At 34.5% G+C, this 20,088-nt stretch overlaps 1 long non-coding RNA gene across 1 annotated transcript; it reads right to left on the reverse strand.

Moving 5' to 3' along the window:
- Window positions 1-2,130: 2,130 nt before the first annotated feature.
- LOC129888042 (uncharacterized) lies at window positions 2,131-3,155 on the reverse strand. The gene is made up of 3 exons (XR_008766530.1): window positions 3,118-3,155; window positions 2,877-2,998; window positions 2,131-2,285 (listed from the first exon to the last, which is right to left on the reverse strand). It is a non-coding gene; the product is annotated as an uncharacterized LOC129888042 (long non-coding RNA).
- Window positions 3,156-20,088: the final 16,933 nt, after the last annotated feature.

Genomic DNA, 20,088 nt, shown 5'->3' on the forward strand with positions numbered 1-20,088 from the left:
CATAACTTATCAAATTAAAGGTCTTTGATTCCTCTTTCCAACGCATCAAATTTGCCTCATTTCGAGTTTGGAGTAAAAAGCTATAACCATTTTACTAGAAGCTGACATGTCATAAAAAGTTACAACTCAACTCTATGACTCGTAGAGTTTTGAACGAGTCCTAGGAAGGATTAGTAGAAACCCTGAACACTTAGAAAAATTTCAGTTTTTAGTTTCTTTTCTACGAGTCTTGATTACAACCGGTAGAAATTATTACGACTCGTAAGAATGAGTCGTAGACTTTAGTGTCACATTCCAGTAGCTACTGGAATGTGCACAAAGTTTCTATGAATGGGTATTACGAATGTATAAAAGTCTACGACCCGTAGAAGCTTGGTCATAGACCCAAAACACCTTGAACTAGTGAGGTCCAATTTTGGGCGATAGTTTCTACGATTAGTCTTCTACGATCTATAGAAGTTTCCCCGATCTGTAGAAGGACCCATAGACAACCAAATGTCAGTTTTAGTGAGCGGTATTCTAGTATTTTCCCACCTTTTTCAAAACTGAATCCAAGCTGTTTTGGGAATAAAATCAGTCCCTTATCAATACCCAACGTGTCATTCCTCTCATTATTACATAAAATATTTTGAGAGCAAGGATTGGAGAGAAAAAGAGAAGCTAAGGTTCAAGATTTTCAAGCCAAAGTTTTAAGTTTTGCTTTGATAATCTTCATTCTAGGTATGTAAGGCTATCATAACGTTAGATTAAGTTCGTCCTCATGCCTTACATCCTTCTACAGTCAAGTTGAGTTTGAGTTTGGGTTCCCATCCCAACAAGTTGAATTCTTGGAGTTAATTATATTATTTATTGTTGAGTTATAGTATATGTTTTATTGTACATTGATGGAATGAGTTCTTGAGGTTATGGCTTCATGTTTGAATTCACATGAACCCTAAATGAGTTTTGCTCTAATTATTTCATGCATAAATTTTGAGCTTAAAGAATGATTATCTTCATCATTTAATTGAGAAAGAGTTTGACATGAGTATGAGTTTGAGAAGTCTTTCACTTATGATCTTGAGCATGAGTTGAGTAGTCTCTTGATTTTCATTTTGAGCATGAGAAATTTCGAGTATATACATATGAGTTGAGCAGTACTACATTTAATATTTATTTTGAGATGCGTTGAGAAGAGTTGAGTTTGAGTTATGTCCAAGAAGAGACTAATTGAGTTATGAGCATAATAAACTATATTTTGAGAGTAGTATTGAGCACCGATTTGGGTAAGATTATAGAATAACTCGAACCCCATAAACTACGTAGTCAGCGTAGGATAGAATCATACCGTTCATTCGGGCGACTCCTCATTGCCCTAAAAGAGGACTTTTATTGGATCTAGAGATGAGTTTGCATCCCTTACTCTGGAAAAGTATTGGACGGTTGTGGCAATGACAACAGTTCGTTGCATCATCACTAGCTCATAAGTGGTGGTTGTCGGTTAGAGAAACTCTCAAAAAAGTAAATTTATTATAATTTATACGCTGAGTTGCATTGCTATCCCTTAAAGAATTGAGTATTCTAGGTAAGTTTTCTTTTGCCATTTTACATACTCATATATTCCATGTACTGACGTCATTCGACCTGCATCATTTTATGATGCAGATATAGAAAATAGAGATCCTCAACCAGCACATCGTTGAAGATCAGTTCTACCCAGCTTTTCATGAGACATTTTGCATTCAGAGGCCCTCTTGAGCCTTTATCCTTTCAGTTATTTACTATTAGTTTGAGGTAGCCACGGGCCTGTCCCGGTACCTATTTCAGAGTCAGTTCTAGAGGCTTCATAGATTAGTAGAAAAAGTTCAGTTTATCTCCTTGAATATGTTTTTGAAACATTGAGTTAAGTCTTATATATTTTACACAATTGAATTTCATCATTATGTTAAAGAGTATTAAATTGCATGCTTTATTCCGAACTATTTTATGAGTTAAAGCCTTTCGCTGAGTGAGTTAGCCAGGCCAAGTAGTTCGCTTGGGATCAGTAATGATTTTTGAGTGCCAGCCACGTTCAGGATGTAGGCTCGGAGTATGACAGAACTAGTTAAAGGATCACAATTAGAAAATATAATCCATCCAAACTGTATGCCATTAGTCATATAAACTCCCAAAAACAATAATAAGAAAATAGAATTATATTATGTGTACAAATGAAAACATCTTTCAATCACCTAGATAAAACTAATATTTTCTTCAACTTGTTTTGCACGGTCTTCACGGACACCTTCAAACTTCAAACAATTCATCTATTAAAAGAACAAATTCTCGTCAGTTTCGTGATAAAACTATCACTAGCTACTTTATTTAGAAAATAAAAAATTAATTTAATTATTATATTGACCAAAAATGGGAGAAAATATTGTTCGATCAAACTGATTCAACCAACTAGTAGTTTCAAAAAAGTTTATCTTATGAATCTTAGTAAGATAAAATTTAAACAAGAAGCAAATAAAAGTTCTAAAATTACTAGGCAGAGAATTTTACTAGTGGGATACTATGGTTATTGTTTCAATTAACAAGAAAGTGCAGAAAATACGAGTCTAAAATACCTTGATAAGCATAACGAATCATAAAATAACCAATGTTGAGAAAAATATGAAAGAAGTCAATGATCCATGTTTTGTGCAACCCAACAGTAAGAAATATCACTAAATTCTGTTGCCAATACTCATAATATCATAGTTTATATAAATCTACTAACCGATTGAAGTCTTCCAGTTAGATTTTTGTTAAAATAGAACTAATATTGTCTAGTACAATAACTATTTGAAGGAGCAGTTTTTCATTTTTCAGTGGAACATGTAGTCACTAGTCAGCATAAGAATAATCAAACTCACTTCAGTTGAGTGAAATATTTCTTCAATGATATAATGATCGCCACCTCTTTGTGTGCATGAAATGCTAAACAAAATATTGTGCCAGACAATCCAAAGACTACACACTGTTTAAAGTTGCATCCCTATATGCGGAGGATCCACACGAGTTTAGAATTATAATAGATGCAAAAGAAAAAGAACCTTAAAATCAATTCATACATGGAGCTTAAAATGACAGACTAACAAAGTAGGTTTCTCTTACTTCAACTTGTTTAACATTTTCAGCTACTTCAACTCGCTCTGCACTATCTTCAAGGAGGAAGTTTGATGACTAGTAATTATTGATCTATTGAAAGGATAAGTGTATATCAGTTAGAAAACATATATTAATTCCTATTGTTTAGAAAATAAATGAATATTTAAGATTTTGCTTTTGTTACTTCTATAGGATGTAAAACAAAGAAGAGAAGAACATCATCTCACAACACTATGTAACTGTCAGCGCATCATAAACCAATATCACTATCTTCAAAAGTAAAAATATCAATAAATCTTTTTGCAAGTACCCATCAAGATGAACTCTATCACATGACATAAAGTAATTAATCTTCTTAAATTGGTCATGTGGTCTAGGATAAGATGTGGAGTTGAAGAAATCAATTCACATTCCATCAATCACCTTCCAATGTTGACCTGTTAATAAACTATTTATATGTAACTTTTCCTTTATCGAGAAGGTAAGGGGCATCCCTTACGTATTACATGTTATAATGGACTATGCAGTTTAGATATGGAAGAAGTTGCTCAAATTTAGATCAGAAAAGAGCCAGCTTTAAGAGCAATAGACCAACTTATTTTGTAAAAGCATTTCACATAATTGTTCCAAATTCAAGCATGATTTGTTTGATACCACAAAATACTCACCATCTCAGCAACACAATAACTGGAAGCTACAGAGTAAATATTACTAGGAAATAACTACAAATTTTCATGTAGTTTACAAATACACAATTTTAATTTAGTAGTCCATGCTTCATTTAATTCATCATAAAAATATCACGAAATCAATTCGCAAATATTAATCAAATTGTGGTGGTGGAAAGCTTACTAACCTTAGAAGTTATTCAACTTGTATCTTTTTCACTTGGAGATGACGACAATGAAGCCTAACCGACCAGTGTACTTGCAAGTCGTACAAATTTACTCTCTATGCGATCCATGCTTCTTTTTAGTAATTTGTTTTCTTTTTGACTTGTATGGAACTTATTCAATAGTGCATCCTTTGAGGAGTTGTTGTTTTTCAATTCATTAGATGCGTCCGTCAAAATCTAACTACACAACTCTTGCATTGAGGTCCAAAACACATTTTCACTACTAGAGGGAAGTCTCTTGAAAAATCGAATATAGCCTGATTGACATGATGTAACCAGAATGGTCTAGAATTCAATCTTATATAATCTATAGTTATTGCTATTGCTACAAAGGTTAACAAGTGCAGGTACATGTAACCATGCAATTTTTTTTTATTGCATTACATTTATTTTAGGAGGCAGCTAACAAAACCTATTTTAGCTAACCTTGGTTTCCTAGTGGCTCTGTAATGTAGTTCATGTATAACATTCCTAACCACCTATGCAGGAGCACTATGTACTTCCTTGAAGACTCTAGTTTTGTTCTTGCCACACAGGGTAGACAAGCCCAATCAACATTATGTGATACTTCTTTGCATTTATGTGATATTATTTTCATTTGATTGCAGCAAGGAATCTTATACTTGTTGGTATAAAGTTTGTGACTCTTCATGATGAATGATGAAGAGTTTAAATTTCTATCCTTAGTTGGTTGGCAGTGCTAGTACAGGTGGTGTATTTTCTTTGTTGTTGAGGTAAGTTTAGGGCTTTGTTTGTCCAAATTGTGTAGTTTTTCTTGAGACGTATAGTTTCTCTTCGTTGATATATGGCTAGTTAATTAGTCATCAAAAAAATAGTACACAATATTCATGAAAAATCAAGTTTCCTATCCTTTATTTACCATTCCAACAAGTTCTAAATAAGAGAGTAGAGGAGGATAATTCTCTACATAAATTTAGACATGTATTCACGGTTCTTTATCACACTTTGAGATATTCTGTAACCTACAAAAGTTATAGAGTATGTACATGAAGTAGTGTTAAGTGGTTCAAATATATGTTTTTCTTTTTTAAAATAAATCAGCTAATACAAAATAGAACTCTAATACTCCTTGTATCATGCCCCTAATTTCAATCTTTGTATGCAGTAAGCAGAAGTTATCAATTTAACACAGCAATACAAGTTACAACAGTCCAGCAGCTAAGGCAAGAAGCAACAATTGTACGCACTATGCAGCATATAAGGAAAATGGTAAACCATCTAATAAAAACTGATTTGATTGTCTTACAAAAGCCTATTAATATGTTGATAAAGGTTAATACATGTGCCAGATTTAACCAGTGAGGTCATATAAAAAGATTTGGTGAAGAGAGTCGCAATCATAAGGGCTGCGAATTGACATGGATCTGAGAACGCCATCATGAATTTTTAATTAACCAGACAAATTCAAGAGTAAAAATCTTATTAGGATAAAGAAGTTGATGGAACAGTGCATACGAAGAATGTTAAGATAGCTTAGACATGCAATATCACAATCAAACATACAAGTTGATACTAATGAATGAAAGTTAATGAACTTAACAAGGCCTACCACAAAAGACTTTCCATTTCATCTGTGGAAGTTCTGCAATTTTGCACAGGGGGTGTAAAATAGGCTTTCTTGTGACAGCGCATATTTTTTTAAATCATTCTTCCTTTGGTACCTCTCTATTGCTAAAAGATCCATTTGAAGTAGGGCTCTTATTCTAGTTATAGATCATATACTTGTTGCATTTAATTTTTTTTTTCTCAGTGAAATATGTTTTGGAGTGACCATGTATCTGTATGTTTCTATTCTCTGTGTCTTTTCTCTCTTTTAAATTGCACATATATATATATATATATAAATATGCATACACATTTCTTGTTTCTGTAATTTTCATATGAGATTTGAGTAATGTAGTCTAGTGCAATAATCCACCGAAGGTTATTGTTTAGTTTATTAGAAGCAACCATCACGTTTATTCTTGATGTTAATACGGATGAGAACATTTCTCCAGTTAACTGCCTCAACTACAAAATACTTTCAGCCATCATCTACATTTGGTAAATCTATCATGCCTGCTTCACTAAATACATATCCCTCCAACATTGCGCCATTTACAGATCATCTTTTAAAGATGTCTTCATCTAATTTGGCAACAGAGAAGAAAAAAAGGAAAGAACAAATTAACTTTTTCATGTCTGAAATTGATCAAATATTCAAATAACCATGATTCAGAACTGGCCTAGAAACAACACAAACTTAAACAAATTTAGAAATTAACCCACATTAGCAAAATTGCTCTAGTAAAGTGGGACTTACCATGACCAGGTTCACTGCAATGAGGGGTTAAGATTATAACCACTATACCTTCTTATCTCTTGAGGTCCATTCTCTTCATGATAAAATGTCTTCCTTTCAGCAAGAAATCTCGGTAAACATGTGATGAAGGAAATGAAAGGGAAAGACTTGATTGGACTACATGATAAAACCAAGCATTAGTTTTGACCCACAAACCTTAGTAATCTCCAGATCTTGCAAATCGACGCATGTCAGAACAAACATGTTTGAAATAGGGTAATCAAATGGGGATAGAATATATCAAATCTGCAAAATGGAGAGACAATTGAAACAGGAGGAAATTATGTTATACGCCAACAACCTCATAGAAGCAATGGAAACCAATTTTTATGTACACCTTTGGAAGATCACTGAAAATAAGCATTAGTATGTTAATGTCTAAGTTGCGCGGAGTCTTTCACTTTCAATGGCGCACCGCTTCAGATTCTCCAAAAATACACTATTTTTGAAGAATCCGACACACACTTGGTGATACTTTTGAAGAGTCCGAGCAACATACGTTAATGTAAAAATTAAGCAATAAATAAGAGAAAATATAAGCACAGAAGCTTGAAAATGTCACCATGGCCATTTGAAGAGAGGAAATAGTAGTGCAACAAAGTGAGATTTGGTAGAAAAGGAAAACAATAGAAGCCATGAGGAAAAAAAGGGTGTTAACATCAATAGATAATCTAAAAGACATGTTTAATGAAGCCAGCTAACATCAAAATGCAAGTGAGTAGACACGTGTAAAGGCTTGAGTAATTGAGAATTATACAGTATGGCGAGTGTATGAAAAGTAATCGAATATTTTTTAGTTTCATGTACATTGATGTTCGTCCCCGTCCAAGTGCCATTTTAGTACAACTTGCGTTGCTTCTTGTACCATTATTTATGAAATGTTCGCACACTATCAACTTTCACTTCTACATTAGAGTAATGCAGTTTAATTTCTTCCCTATGAAAAGTTCTTAGACTTTCTTTTAACCTTATACCCACAATTTAAAGTTTGACAAACATAAAAGTAGAAGATAAGGTAAAAGGATTCGGCCAGTTACATAATTAAATAATTCAGCATCAAAGATCAAACTCCCATTGTTGAAGTTCATGATTTGCAAACTAAAATATGCACATCTACTTCGAGACTACTACAATTCCATAAATTGCTTATGTCTTGCACAGACTAAAAAAAATGAAATAATGTTATGAGTTTGCCATGGCGAGCATATTAAGTGGCAAAAATATTAAAAAAATAACTTAATAATAGTGAATAAAATAATAGGAAGGAAATGGATACTCATTGACAATGGAAACTATAAATTTTCATAAATATGCATGTGTCCTTGATTTTCCAACTCAAGCTTCGACTTTTCAAGCAGAAGAACAGATATATAGAGAATTCAAATCAAAGATATAGAGTCTCAAAACTGCTACAATTCCCAAATACTACGATATTTTGTTTACTCGTAGGGAAATTTCTTTTCTTGAGTTAATTTATAATTAAATTCTTTTATGAAGCAAGACCAAAATTGAATTAGGGATAACATAAAAGAAAGATAGAACAACACCTTAAGAAGATTAAGCAGCAGAAATCAACATGATGAGGGTTGTGTTAACTATGGCTGTCATAAGCAGGTTTGTTCAAGAAGATTCCGGTATGTCACATTTCATCGCAATCTTCTCAAAACTTTTGAGTTTTGGGGCAGAAGCTTGATTTTTTTTCTGAACACTAGTGTCTATGTGCTTTGCATGTTACTCCTATCAATTATCATATAGAAAAGAACTTTGATGACTAATTCAGTCCGACACCTGAATCGGGACTCAACTTTCAAATCATGACTCGACCCAAACTCCCGACCTAGGACTCGATCCAACACTTGTCCCAAGACTCGATCCGAGACCCGACTTCTCTAACTAAAGATTCATTTTGACATTCGACTTTAGACCCGACTTGAAACTCAATCCGACATCTGACTTTGACACCTGACATCCGACACTCATCTAGGATCCGACTTTCAACACCAACTCCCAATCTAGTACTCGATTTGAATCTCAAATCGGGACTTGACTTCCGACTTGAGATTCAACTCTGCACCCGACTTTTGAATCGGGATCTAACCCCACTGAACTCTGACATCCAAAACGAGACCCACTCGACTTCTGACTCCTGACCCAGCCCGACTTTCGACTCGAATACCCTACCCCGACATCAGACTCTGGACCTGACTTGTGAATCGAGATATGACCCTCATATCTGACCCCGATTTTCGATCTAGGATCCGATCCCAATTTCAGACCTAAGACTCGACTCCAACTTTTGATTTGGGACTCGACTTATGAATCAGGACCCGATCACGATATTCAATTTTTGAACTAGAATCTGATCCTGACATTTGACCACGACAATTGATTACAGACCCACTTCAATACTTGACCTGAGATCCGATCGCGACTCTTGATCAAAAACCTAACTCCAACACCCAACATAAAACCTCACCCTGACACCTAACTCAAGACCCACCCAACCCTGACACCCCCCCCCCCCCTCTGAAATCTTACCGCGATTTATAACTCAGGATCCAACACTCAAATTGAGATCCGACCTGAGATCCAGGAGTTAGGTCTCGAATCATCTTGAATTTAGGAAAAACGATTAATGACGGAAGATTGTATCTCATTAAATTGTTGATTGAACATTTTTCTCTTTATTGAAAGACTCTAAGATAAAAATATCATTTACTATTTTTCTACAATAGTAAATAGCCTCTGATAGAAATGCAAGATAAGACTGCGTACAATAGACTCTTGTGGTCGGGCCTTTCCCCGGATCCTGCGCATAGCAGGAGCTTAAGTACACCGGGTTGTCCTTTTTTTTATTTTTTGAATAATTGTTATTTAATTACTATGCAAATATGTAAGACTTTGAAATTAATTAAAGTTATAACTATTAAATATTTACTCATTAACGATATAAAAGTCGTTTAATATTTAATGAATATTTTGGTTAACCAATATTATAAAACATGTAGATATTCCCTACTCATAGTTTACTTGAAATAAATTTAATATTAAACTTCTAGTATTAATAGGATAATGTGTATCTTGCAAAAACTTAGTCCTAATAGAAATATGTTCTGTTTAGTCCTAGTACAAAATTACATTTATATCCATTAATAATTTCTTAGATGGATGAAATTTTAACTTAAAAGGGAAAATAAGTAGATCAACTTTTAGTGGATATTTTGGTCAATCAACATTTATATTCGTGCTTTTATAATAATATAAATAAATATAGGAGAACCATAGAAGTTGAATGGTAAAAGCAAGCGGTGACCTAATAGCTGTAAATAAAAGTAATGTAAACAAAATTAAAAGTGAAAAAAGCCTCTTTTATTAATTAAAGATCGGATATTAATCTATTTAACATATGGATACTATCCCTTTGCTAATATTAAATTAAAAATTAATTTGTAACGATCAAAAAAAATCGTGTCTCTATAAATACATTTTTAACGACAGGATTCATATTCCTTCGTTAAGAATCGGTCATCTCTTTTATTAATTAACGACCGAATATTAATCTATTTAACATATGTATATTATCCCTTTGCTAATGTTAAATTAAAAATTAATTTGTAATGATCGGAAAAAAATTATATCGCTATAAATACATTTTTAACGACGGGATTCATATTCCTTCTTTGTTAAGAATTGGTCATTAAAAATCAAATTTCGTGTAATGTTAGTAACTATTCCCTCTCTTTTTAAAATGTGAATTATCTAAATCTAATCCTTTTTTTTCAGAAGAAAAAACGTATTGGGTCAATAATATTGGTTCGCATCGGATCGGTCCACATGGGCGACCTACAACCCCAAAAACCTTCATAAAGGAAAAAATTCATTACGAGGAAAAAAAACTTATATAGTACTAATTTAACTATGGCTATACGAGTATTTATCTTCTACTCTGAGGCATCATTTGTTTGCACTTAATAAAGGTCTTAGAGTGTGTTTGGTATGAATAATGTTTTTCAATTTTCTCATGTTTGATTGGCTTAGATATTTTAGAATTTCTAAATCAATTTATTTTCCTCAAATTTAAGGAAATTGACTTACCTCCAAAAAAGAAAGGAAAACATATTTGAAAACTTTTTTTCAACCTCACACCTCAACCTTTCACCCTAACTCAAGTCTCGAATATCAATTCGTAATAATAATATGGGATCTGACTCTAGATTCTCAATTCGGAACTCGACTCCTAACCTCGATTCAAGACCCAACTCCCAAGTCCCAGGTCTAGTTGGGGTCGAATTTCGATCTAGGATCAAGATTCAAGGTCGAATTCTGAAGCGGGTGTTAAAATCAGGTCCTGAGTCAGGTGTCGGGGTGGGGTTCCAAATTGGGTATCAGAGTTGGGCTTTGTTTCAAGAGTCGAGGTTTAATACTAGGTCAAGTGTCGGGTTGGGTACTAATTTGATTGTTAAGATCTAGTGTCGGGATCGATTTTGATTTAGAAGTCAGGTCCTAGATCATGTGTTGGAGTTAGATCCTGATTCAAAAATTGGTTCCTAAATCGGGAGTAGGAGTCGTGTATCAGTTTAAAAGTCAGGTCTTGTATAAAGTATCAGAATCGGGTCTTAATTTGGAAGTTGGATCTTGGTCGAGTGTAGGAATTGAATCCTAAATCAATCATCGGGGTTAGATTCAGGGTTAATGTAGGGTCATGGATCGAGAGTTGAGGTCAAATCTTAGGTCGGGTTTCTGGGCTAGATCCCATATAGGTCATTGAGATCGTGTCTAGATTTGAGTGTCGGGGTCGGGTTCTAGTTCGAATGTCAAGTCTCAAATCAAGAGTCGATGTTAGGTCTTGATTTGGGTATCGAGGTCGGGTCTAAAAATGATTATCAAGTCCTAAATTAAGATTCGGGATCAAGCCTTAGATCGAGTGTAGGGATCAAATCTCGTATTGGTTGTCATTGTTATGTTCCAGTTCGAGTGTTGAGGTTGGGTCCTAGATTGATTATCGGGGTTGATTTCTGAGTAAAAAACTATAGTATTTTCTACTCTCCAGCCAAATATAAAAGATATTTTCTGGAAAATATTTTTCATTCACCAAGATATTTTCTAGAAAATATTTTTCATTCACCAATCAAATACTAGAAAATATTTTTCCTCTCACCAACCAAATATGAGAAAATAAATTAGAAACACACTTTCTTCCATACTAAACACACTTATATCTTAGTCATTCAAATCTCAGTCATTAAGTATATTTATGTAACACCCCATGTTATTCTATGCTAGACTAATTTTCAGGACCATGAGAAAAGTTGAGAAAATGGACTGATCTAGTGGACCATGAGTGGAACCTATGATCCGAAGAAATTTCTACGAGTCGTAGGGATGACTCGTAGGTACATCCAACACTTAGTGAAATTTTGAGTTCTAAAGACTTTTCCTACAAATGACTTTACGACTAATAAGGATTTCTACGAGTTGTATAAGGGACTCGTAGAATCCTTAGACACTTAGGAAATTTCAGGAGTCCAAGTGAGTTTCTACAAGCCATCCATACGATCCGTAGACGGGTCTATGACCCGTAGGGTTGATTCATAAATCCTGTGACACATTTCAGTAGCTACTGGAATATGCACCCAGAACTGATGACTGGGTCTTACTCCTCATAGGAAAGGGTCCATAGACCCCAAGCCCTATCCTAGATGATGTTCTACTAATGGTCTTCTACAACTCGTAGGAGAACCCGTAGACGGCCAGAGTCAGTTTTAGTAAATGGTAGTTTGATGTTTTCTCACCATTTCCAAACCAAAATCTCAATATTTTGAGACTATTTTGAGTCCCTTATCAGTAGCCTATACGCTTAAACTATCATAAAACATAGAAGTATAGAGAGCAAGGATTGGAGAGGAGAAAATAGCTAGGGTTCAAGGTCTTCAAGCGAGGTATTCGAGTTTCGATCGTCCCTTTAATTTCTAGTTATGTATGGCTAATCACAATGCTGGACTGAGTTCGCCCACATGCCCTACATATTTCTTTCATTAGAATTAAGACTGAGTTTGAGTTCTAATCCCGTTTGATTGTGTTCTTGAGTTGTATGTATTTCCTTATTGAGTTCTATACATATATATATTTCGTGATTTCCTTCCCATGAATCCCATCCGAGTTGATGATTGTTGCATTATGTGCATGTATTTTGAGATGAGGAGAATGATTTTCATATATTTAACAAATTATGACTTTTAAACCAAGTTTATGCATATTTGATTAAGGATTGAAATAACATTATTATTGAGTCTAAATGTAAGACTCCGTAAGTTGGAAAGTTGGAACCAAGGAGCAAAGTCCCAAAATTTTGAACCTATCCAGGTGAACGAGTCCCTCTACATCTTGTAGAGATCCCTATAGCTCGTAAAGTTGAGTCATAGAGTGACCCTTCAAAAAAAGTTGAAGTTACCCTCAGGAAAGGTTCTACGTCTTCTTAGGATGAGTCGTCCTCAAGATGACGGCTCGTTGAAACACCTTGTAAGCTAAGTTCTGAGGCTAATTTCAAGGATCCCTCAGGGCCAAGTCTACGAACTTGCAGGATGGGTCGCTGAAACTAGGACAGGTCATAAAGACCACCTGTCACAAAACTTTAGAGACTAGTATATTTATAGGTTTTCAGACATGTAGGATGAGCCTTAAGAACGGACCATTTCTGAGACGATGGGTCGTAAACATTGGTCGTTCACAAACTTCAAAGACTATGTTGTCAGGCCCTTTTCTCAGACCTGTAGGATGAGTTGTTAGATGACTCATCAACACTTAGATGGCTCGTAGGAACCATTCGTAGACTTAAAATCTAGGATTTAATGAAGGGCAATTATGTCTTTTCCAAAATTCAGTTCAATGAACCTAGACACTCTTATGGCCAAGTTCAAAGTCTATAACTACTCTATTCTTCAAAATCCCCTTCTATTTAATTCATTCTCTTAAACTTCCAAAGGAAAGAACTCTCAAATTCTCTCAAGGTTTCTCTCCAAATTCAAGCTAGGGTTTCCATATTTCTTCAAGGTTTCTTCTCAATTCTAAGTGATTTCAAGCAAGGTATGTGGGGATTGATTCATGGGCCCCTTTTCATCCATAAAGTCCCAAAGATTTCTCAAGTTTTCATTCAATTTACAATTGATTATGAACCTTAGTTTTGATGAATTGCATTGGGCTAATTTGACTTTATTTTTAAATGTTATCAATGATGTTTATATGCATGTTCTTATATGAATTGCATGATTTCAAGTTGAATTATAGATGCCCCTGCATAAAACTATATTTTCAAGCTATGATTATGAATTAAACATGATTTTATGAGTTAGGCATGAGTTAAATGATTTATAAAGATAATTTTCAATGAGTTATAACTGAGATTATGATTTTAAAGTTAAAGATTGAGATGATGACCAGAGTTAAGATCATTAGATGTTTTGAGATGCTGATAAGGACAATTCTCACCAAAGTTATAGATTCTTATGAATCAACAAGTTAGATAAGCTATTCCTAAACATTTTAAAGATGGATTGATGGGAAATTACTATCTTTCCCTACTATGTTATGATTATATTTTTATGAGTTTTCATTGGGATATTAACTAAGCACTGAGAGGACTTAAGGTGGGGTTTGGTCAGATAAGGCAATTAGTTATGCAAGGAAATCCTAGTAGCAACCTAAAGTCCCAAAAGTATGTTGCCCACATAGGTTGCCTTCATGGCCTAACTAGTGGATCCACATAGCCCAGTTGAGTTGAGTTGAGTTATCTTTGAAGTATGCCCTGGTAAGGTAGACTCCCTATTTCGATACAGGAGTCATCGGCCTATTTCAATATAGGAGTCATTGGATTCCATGTAGTAGCTTATGGTCTTAGTTGTTGGTTAACAGTCTTATCCATACAAGTTCAAGTTTAAGTTAAGCTATGAGGTGTCAAGTTATGAGTTGAAAGTTGAAGTTTTATGATATGCATTGACCAAGAGTTTCGTATGTTTTAAATTGCTTTTAAGCTATGCTCATCTTCACTATGATTGGTCATTCATATTATGGCATATTGATACATTCTTTTACTTGTTCATGCATACCTCACATACTTAGTACATTCAAATGTACTAACACATATTTTGCCTACATTGTCTCATAATGTAGGGACGGACGACACTCATGACTACCCTATTTGTGGCTAGAGTTTTTGTTAGATTTCAAAGAAGTTGGTGAGTCCTAATTCTACCAAGGAGAAGACTTTTATTCATGTTACTATTGTTTAGACTTTCTTCTATTGTTAGGGTGGTCTAGGACCTTTTCCTAATCCCCCGTCAAAGACTAGACTAGAGGTATGTTTAGACAATATGCATTGGTGTAGTCCGGATTAGACGTTTATAGAGTTGATTTCCCTTAGTCCCATTCTCCACTTGATGATTACTTTTACTCATCTTTATATTGTTCTTTACCTTATGTATGAGATGTATGCTAAGATGACTTATGGTTAGGGTACCTCGCATCCCGATTGTTGTGTTATGACTAGGCCATAGGTCCGGTCGTGACACTAAATGAGTTGATGAGTTATGAATGAGTCAAAAGCATTTTTTAAATGAAAGAGTTTGATGAATAAGATGAGGTTAGCTTGATGAGAGTCCAATGAGACTAAATGTGTAAGACTCTAGAATTTAGAAAGTCAGAAAACAGGTGATGACCACGAGGGCCATCACAGGCCGTGGTAGGCACTACGCCTATGCCCCGTGGTGAGCCACCATGGTGGTGGACTTGAGGTTCAATCCTATAAGGTGAGGTCTACGATAGGGCACCATGGATCATGGTGGGCACCACAGCCTGTGAATCCCATCATGGTGACCCTTCCCCTGAGACTTAGAACATAACTCCAAGGCTAGGACCATAATTGGCCACCATGGGACATATAGCTCTTCATGGACCGTGGTGGATTCCATGGTGGTAACTCCTACAGACCCATCTGCAGGGTTTGCACCACCCCCATGTTTCACGGGCCATAATGAAATCTACAAACCGTGAAGAGTTCTGTGGAGGAAGTCCTGAAACTCTTCCCTGCAACTCCAAAAATCCAATTCCAAGTTAATCATCACGGGCACCACCATAGGCCGTGATGAGCATCACGAACCGTGATGAGCATCACGAACCGTGATGGGTCCTCCGTAGTGAGTCCCATTCCAGTTAAATGAAGGGTAATTCAGTCATTTTTCTATTCCTTTATAAATGTATGTGGATGTTTTTGGGACTAGATTCATTAGAAAATATCCTAAATACTCCTAAACCTACCCTTTTCCCTCATTAATTCCCAATCAACCTTAACACTTTTCTATCAAGGTTCATTCAAGGGTTCATCTTCTTCATCAAGCTTGGCTAGGGTTTCTTCAAGAACAAGTCTCCTTTTTCAATTATAAGGTCAAATTCAATCAAGGTATGTAGAGATTGATCCATGGGTTTTTTTCACCCGATTTTATGCAAATTTGGATTAGTGATTTTTTAAATTTCATTAATTTTACGAGGTTACATAAAATTATATTAATTTATTATTATTAACATATAAATTAAGATAAGAATATGTATAATTAATTATGATTTAAACATAATTAGTAAAATTATTATCATCTTACGTCATGAATTGAGCTGTTAAAACAACCTATTGCATTGATGGTAAAATTACATACAATATATCCTTTCTTAAACCTCACACGTAGTGAAAGCATAATACATCGGATTACCTTTTATAATCTAATAATAAGATAAAATTTCAAGACATGTGTGGAGTAAACATAAAGTGCTAGGTAAGTTTTACCATTCTGAAATTAATATCTTCCATTAGTACATGTGATGGTACGACGGATAGCTCTATGCATTAAAAAATTAAATGGTTTAAAAAAAGATAAATATATAGGAGTAATATTTTTGCTTTGAATGAAATTTGAACTTAAAATCTCACAATTGAATTTGTAATTTTAATATCAGATGATTAAGCAGCAAATAATCTCTTTCAAAAATTTGACCTTTGAAAATAAAATTTGTTGACATGGTTTAACTATCTATTCATACAAATTTAAATTAATTGGCCAATATTTTACATGTTGTCTTTACTTTTTACTTATTTCTTTTCCCTTTACTTTATAAATCTCTTTCAGTCTTGGTTTAAATTTTTATTTTTTTTTAAATACAAACTATTTTCTTCTCTCTTTTTTTTGGTTTGTTTGTTTGTCTTTTATTAGTCACGTTTTAAGGTATGAGAATTGCACTTAAGAAAATAATGTCAAAAGTACTCTTAAACTATGTAAAATGAAATAATTTTGTTTTCCGATAAAAAAGTATCTTGTTCCTACCTTTGTTGTTGCCAAAGTGGCTCAATTTTGCCCTTATGAGCCAACCATGGCAGCTAAAGGATAAACTTAGGCCATTCACAAAGTTCAAGGGCAAATTCGAATCTTCTTATTTAATAAATTTTTTAAAATCAAATTTACAAAGCACAACAAGCCTTGGAAAAAAATGTGCTAACAACACTGAAGAAGAACCAACAAGGTGATACTTGCCTACCAAATTGCCAGAAATAATGGAAAAAAGGAACTTATTGAACCTTCATTTTATAAACAGCACCGATAAATAATGTATTTACATGAGAATTATCGGTATAGCCAGGTATGAAAAACTTAAGAATGTAGTTTATTACTAGAGTAAACATTCCTTGAATGTGGCGTTTGATACTTTGGAAACACAGCAACAAATATCACCATGCCACTGAGGAGAGCTAAGCTGAGTCCCATACCATTTACGATCATGGACTCTGTGCAACATTTCTGTACAACTCCGTTTGTTTGTAAGAAGGTTAACTTCTCAAGAAGTCCTGTTTCTGCTGTTGCCACTGCCAAGCCATATGTGTACAGGCCAAGGAATATATGCCATGGAAGAATACGTATTCTTGTCATTCGCACCTCTCCTCTATGCCAAAAGCTTAAGAAGCCCATCAACCACTGCAGTAAGCATGAAACACCATTACAAGCAATTAAACTTCTTTTCCGATTACAAAAGGTGCCATATAAATCAATCTAAATAAATAAGTTGATATGCAAGCAGAAACATTGTGCTCGACTTTTCCACTAGTTCTTGAACATATCCAAAGTTTCTATGAAATTGATAGACAGTGGGGACGAGTTGGAGTATTTAGTTTCTAGTTGAGACGTGTCTAAATATGCATAATCAAAGTTGGAGTGTTTTTTGCCAGATAAGGCCAAGTTTGAGTGTCTGTTTTTTATTAATCTGCGTGGTACGTAAGTGCAAAGCTGCAGTCCCAATGTTTCTACTCAAAATCTCATGAATTTTATTTGAATTTGCAACCCTAGTTTGATGAATTGCATTGGGCTATTTAAATTATGTTTTAATCATTATAGATGACCATTATAAGTATATTTCTACATGAATTACATGATACTAAGTTGAATTATGAATGCCCATGCATGAAGCTATTTTCAATGTATTATCATGATTTTCATTCAAACTGACTATGTATATGAGTTTTATTCTAAATTCAAGTATGAATTATGATCTTGAATTAAAAGTATGTTCAAGATATGAATTTCATGCAAGTTATGAAGAAAGGTGACTTAGGTCCCTATATGGTGACCTAGGACCTAATTATATAAATTATGCAAGTATAATTTGTAATGATGAAAGGCCAATTCTCACATTGCAATTATATTATGAAAGAGTTATTCTATGAATTATGAAGTTTATGAACAAGTTATGGTATATGGTAAGTATGTTTACTATGTTATGTATTCCAAGGGATTTTACTTAGCACCTAGTGGACTTGAGGTGGGGGCCCTACCAAAAGCCTTTGTAGAAGCCTTAAGTCTTTTAAACGTGCCACCATATGTTGCCTTCATGACTTAGTTAGTGGATCTATATATAGCATATGTACATGAATCGCCTAGCTGTGTAGGGTCTACCTTGGAAAGTAGATTTCCCTTTTCTTCTTTGTATGGAGAGACAATGAGATTTCATGTTATAGCTCGCATGATTTTATTGTCGGTTATGATTCTTATCCCACATATATATTACTTCTTATGTACTATCATGATTTCAACTATACCTATCAAATGCTTTGATCATTATGGTTTTCTCATGACTTTACTTATCCTCTTCATCATGTACTCAATTGATTATTGCATCTTATGATTTATATTACATGTTATTTCCTCATACTTAGTACATACAAACGTACTAACATATCTTATTGCCTACATTGTTTCATAAAGTAAGAATTGAGGATCACATTCTATAAGACCCTAAAAATATGAAAGATCTTAAACCAAGGAAGCAAGGATGAGTTTTCAGAGAGGCTATAGAAAATGGCACTTGAAGTCGACCATGGAAGCCATCATGGACCATAGTAAGGACCACGGGCCATGATTTACCACCGTGGTGGAGATTCAGAGACTCAAATGGACCACAGACCGTGGTGAGCACCACAGGCCATGAAGCTCTTCGTGGTGAGCCTTTCCTAGGAACCTCAGGAATTTTCTTAAGGTAGGATCCACGGATACCCTCCACAGGTCATGGAACATGGTGAGTCCTCATGGTGGACACTCTGCAGGTCCACTTGCATACCTGAACCACAACCATATTTCACGGCCCGTAGTGATCTTCACAGACCGTGAAGATGTCCCATGCTGAAACTTCAGAGACTACCCCTCCAGGCCTTTTTATGAGTTTTTCTAAGTCCCTCATCACGGTACCCCACCATGGAACGTGGTGAGAACTACAGACAGTGAAGGGTCCCGTGAAGTTTCTTTTGACTATATTTTTAAAGGGGAATTTAATCTTTTCCTACATTTTTATTCAAAATGATGTCGTTTTGGAGGCTGAATTCTTCTATCTAAAGACCCTAAAACCTCTAAACCCTCATTCTTTATACTTAGACTCAATATACTAAATTCCCCTCCTCTCAAACTCTCCTAAGAGCTCCAAGGCAAAGTTAGGGTTTCCAATTTAAGGCATTCAATTCTCCATACTTCCTCAAATTCTTATAGGGAATTTGTGTCCCCAAGGTATGTGGATTTTCATCCATGGGTTCTTTCACCCATGGAGCCCAAATATTTTCTCAACTTAGCATCTTAATCTTTAATGATGAAATTTTATGGGCTTTTACATGATCATTCAAAATGCATAGATTATGATATATTTGGGGTTTATTTACTTATATTGATATATATTAACTCTCAATTTCATGAAATGAATAATTTGCTAAAGTTCCTATATGAAGGTTTAAGGGTGGGTTTAAAGTGTATATGGTGAGTTGTTTTAAGATGTGTAATTTAATGCATTTTCCAACACTCTCATGCATGCAAGATTCCTTTATATACATTTATGGTTTTATGAAGTGAACCCACCCAATTTTCCTTACCTTAAAGTAAAGTTGAATTGAAAGCTTTAACTCCAAATGAAAGTTTATGAAGCAAATGCCTATGTTTCGATTAAAGAGAGTCTTTATAAAATCATTGATTAGTGAAAGTGCTTTTTAGCCAAAGTATGGTTTCAATGTGAAAGGACCATTCTCACTTTGAATCAAATGAAAGGTTTTAATGAGCTATTCCACCGAATGATGATTTATTTTAAGGTTATATGAATTCTTATGTTATTATTATACTTAAATGTTATTCTGTGGGATTTTACCTAGCACTGA

This window comes from Solanum dulcamara, chromosome 1, assembly GCF_947179165.1.
Source record: "Solanum dulcamara chromosome 1, daSolDulc1.2, whole genome shotgun sequence".
NCBI classification, from domain to species: Eukaryota; Viridiplantae; Streptophyta; class Magnoliopsida; order Solanales; family Solanaceae; genus Solanum; species Solanum dulcamara.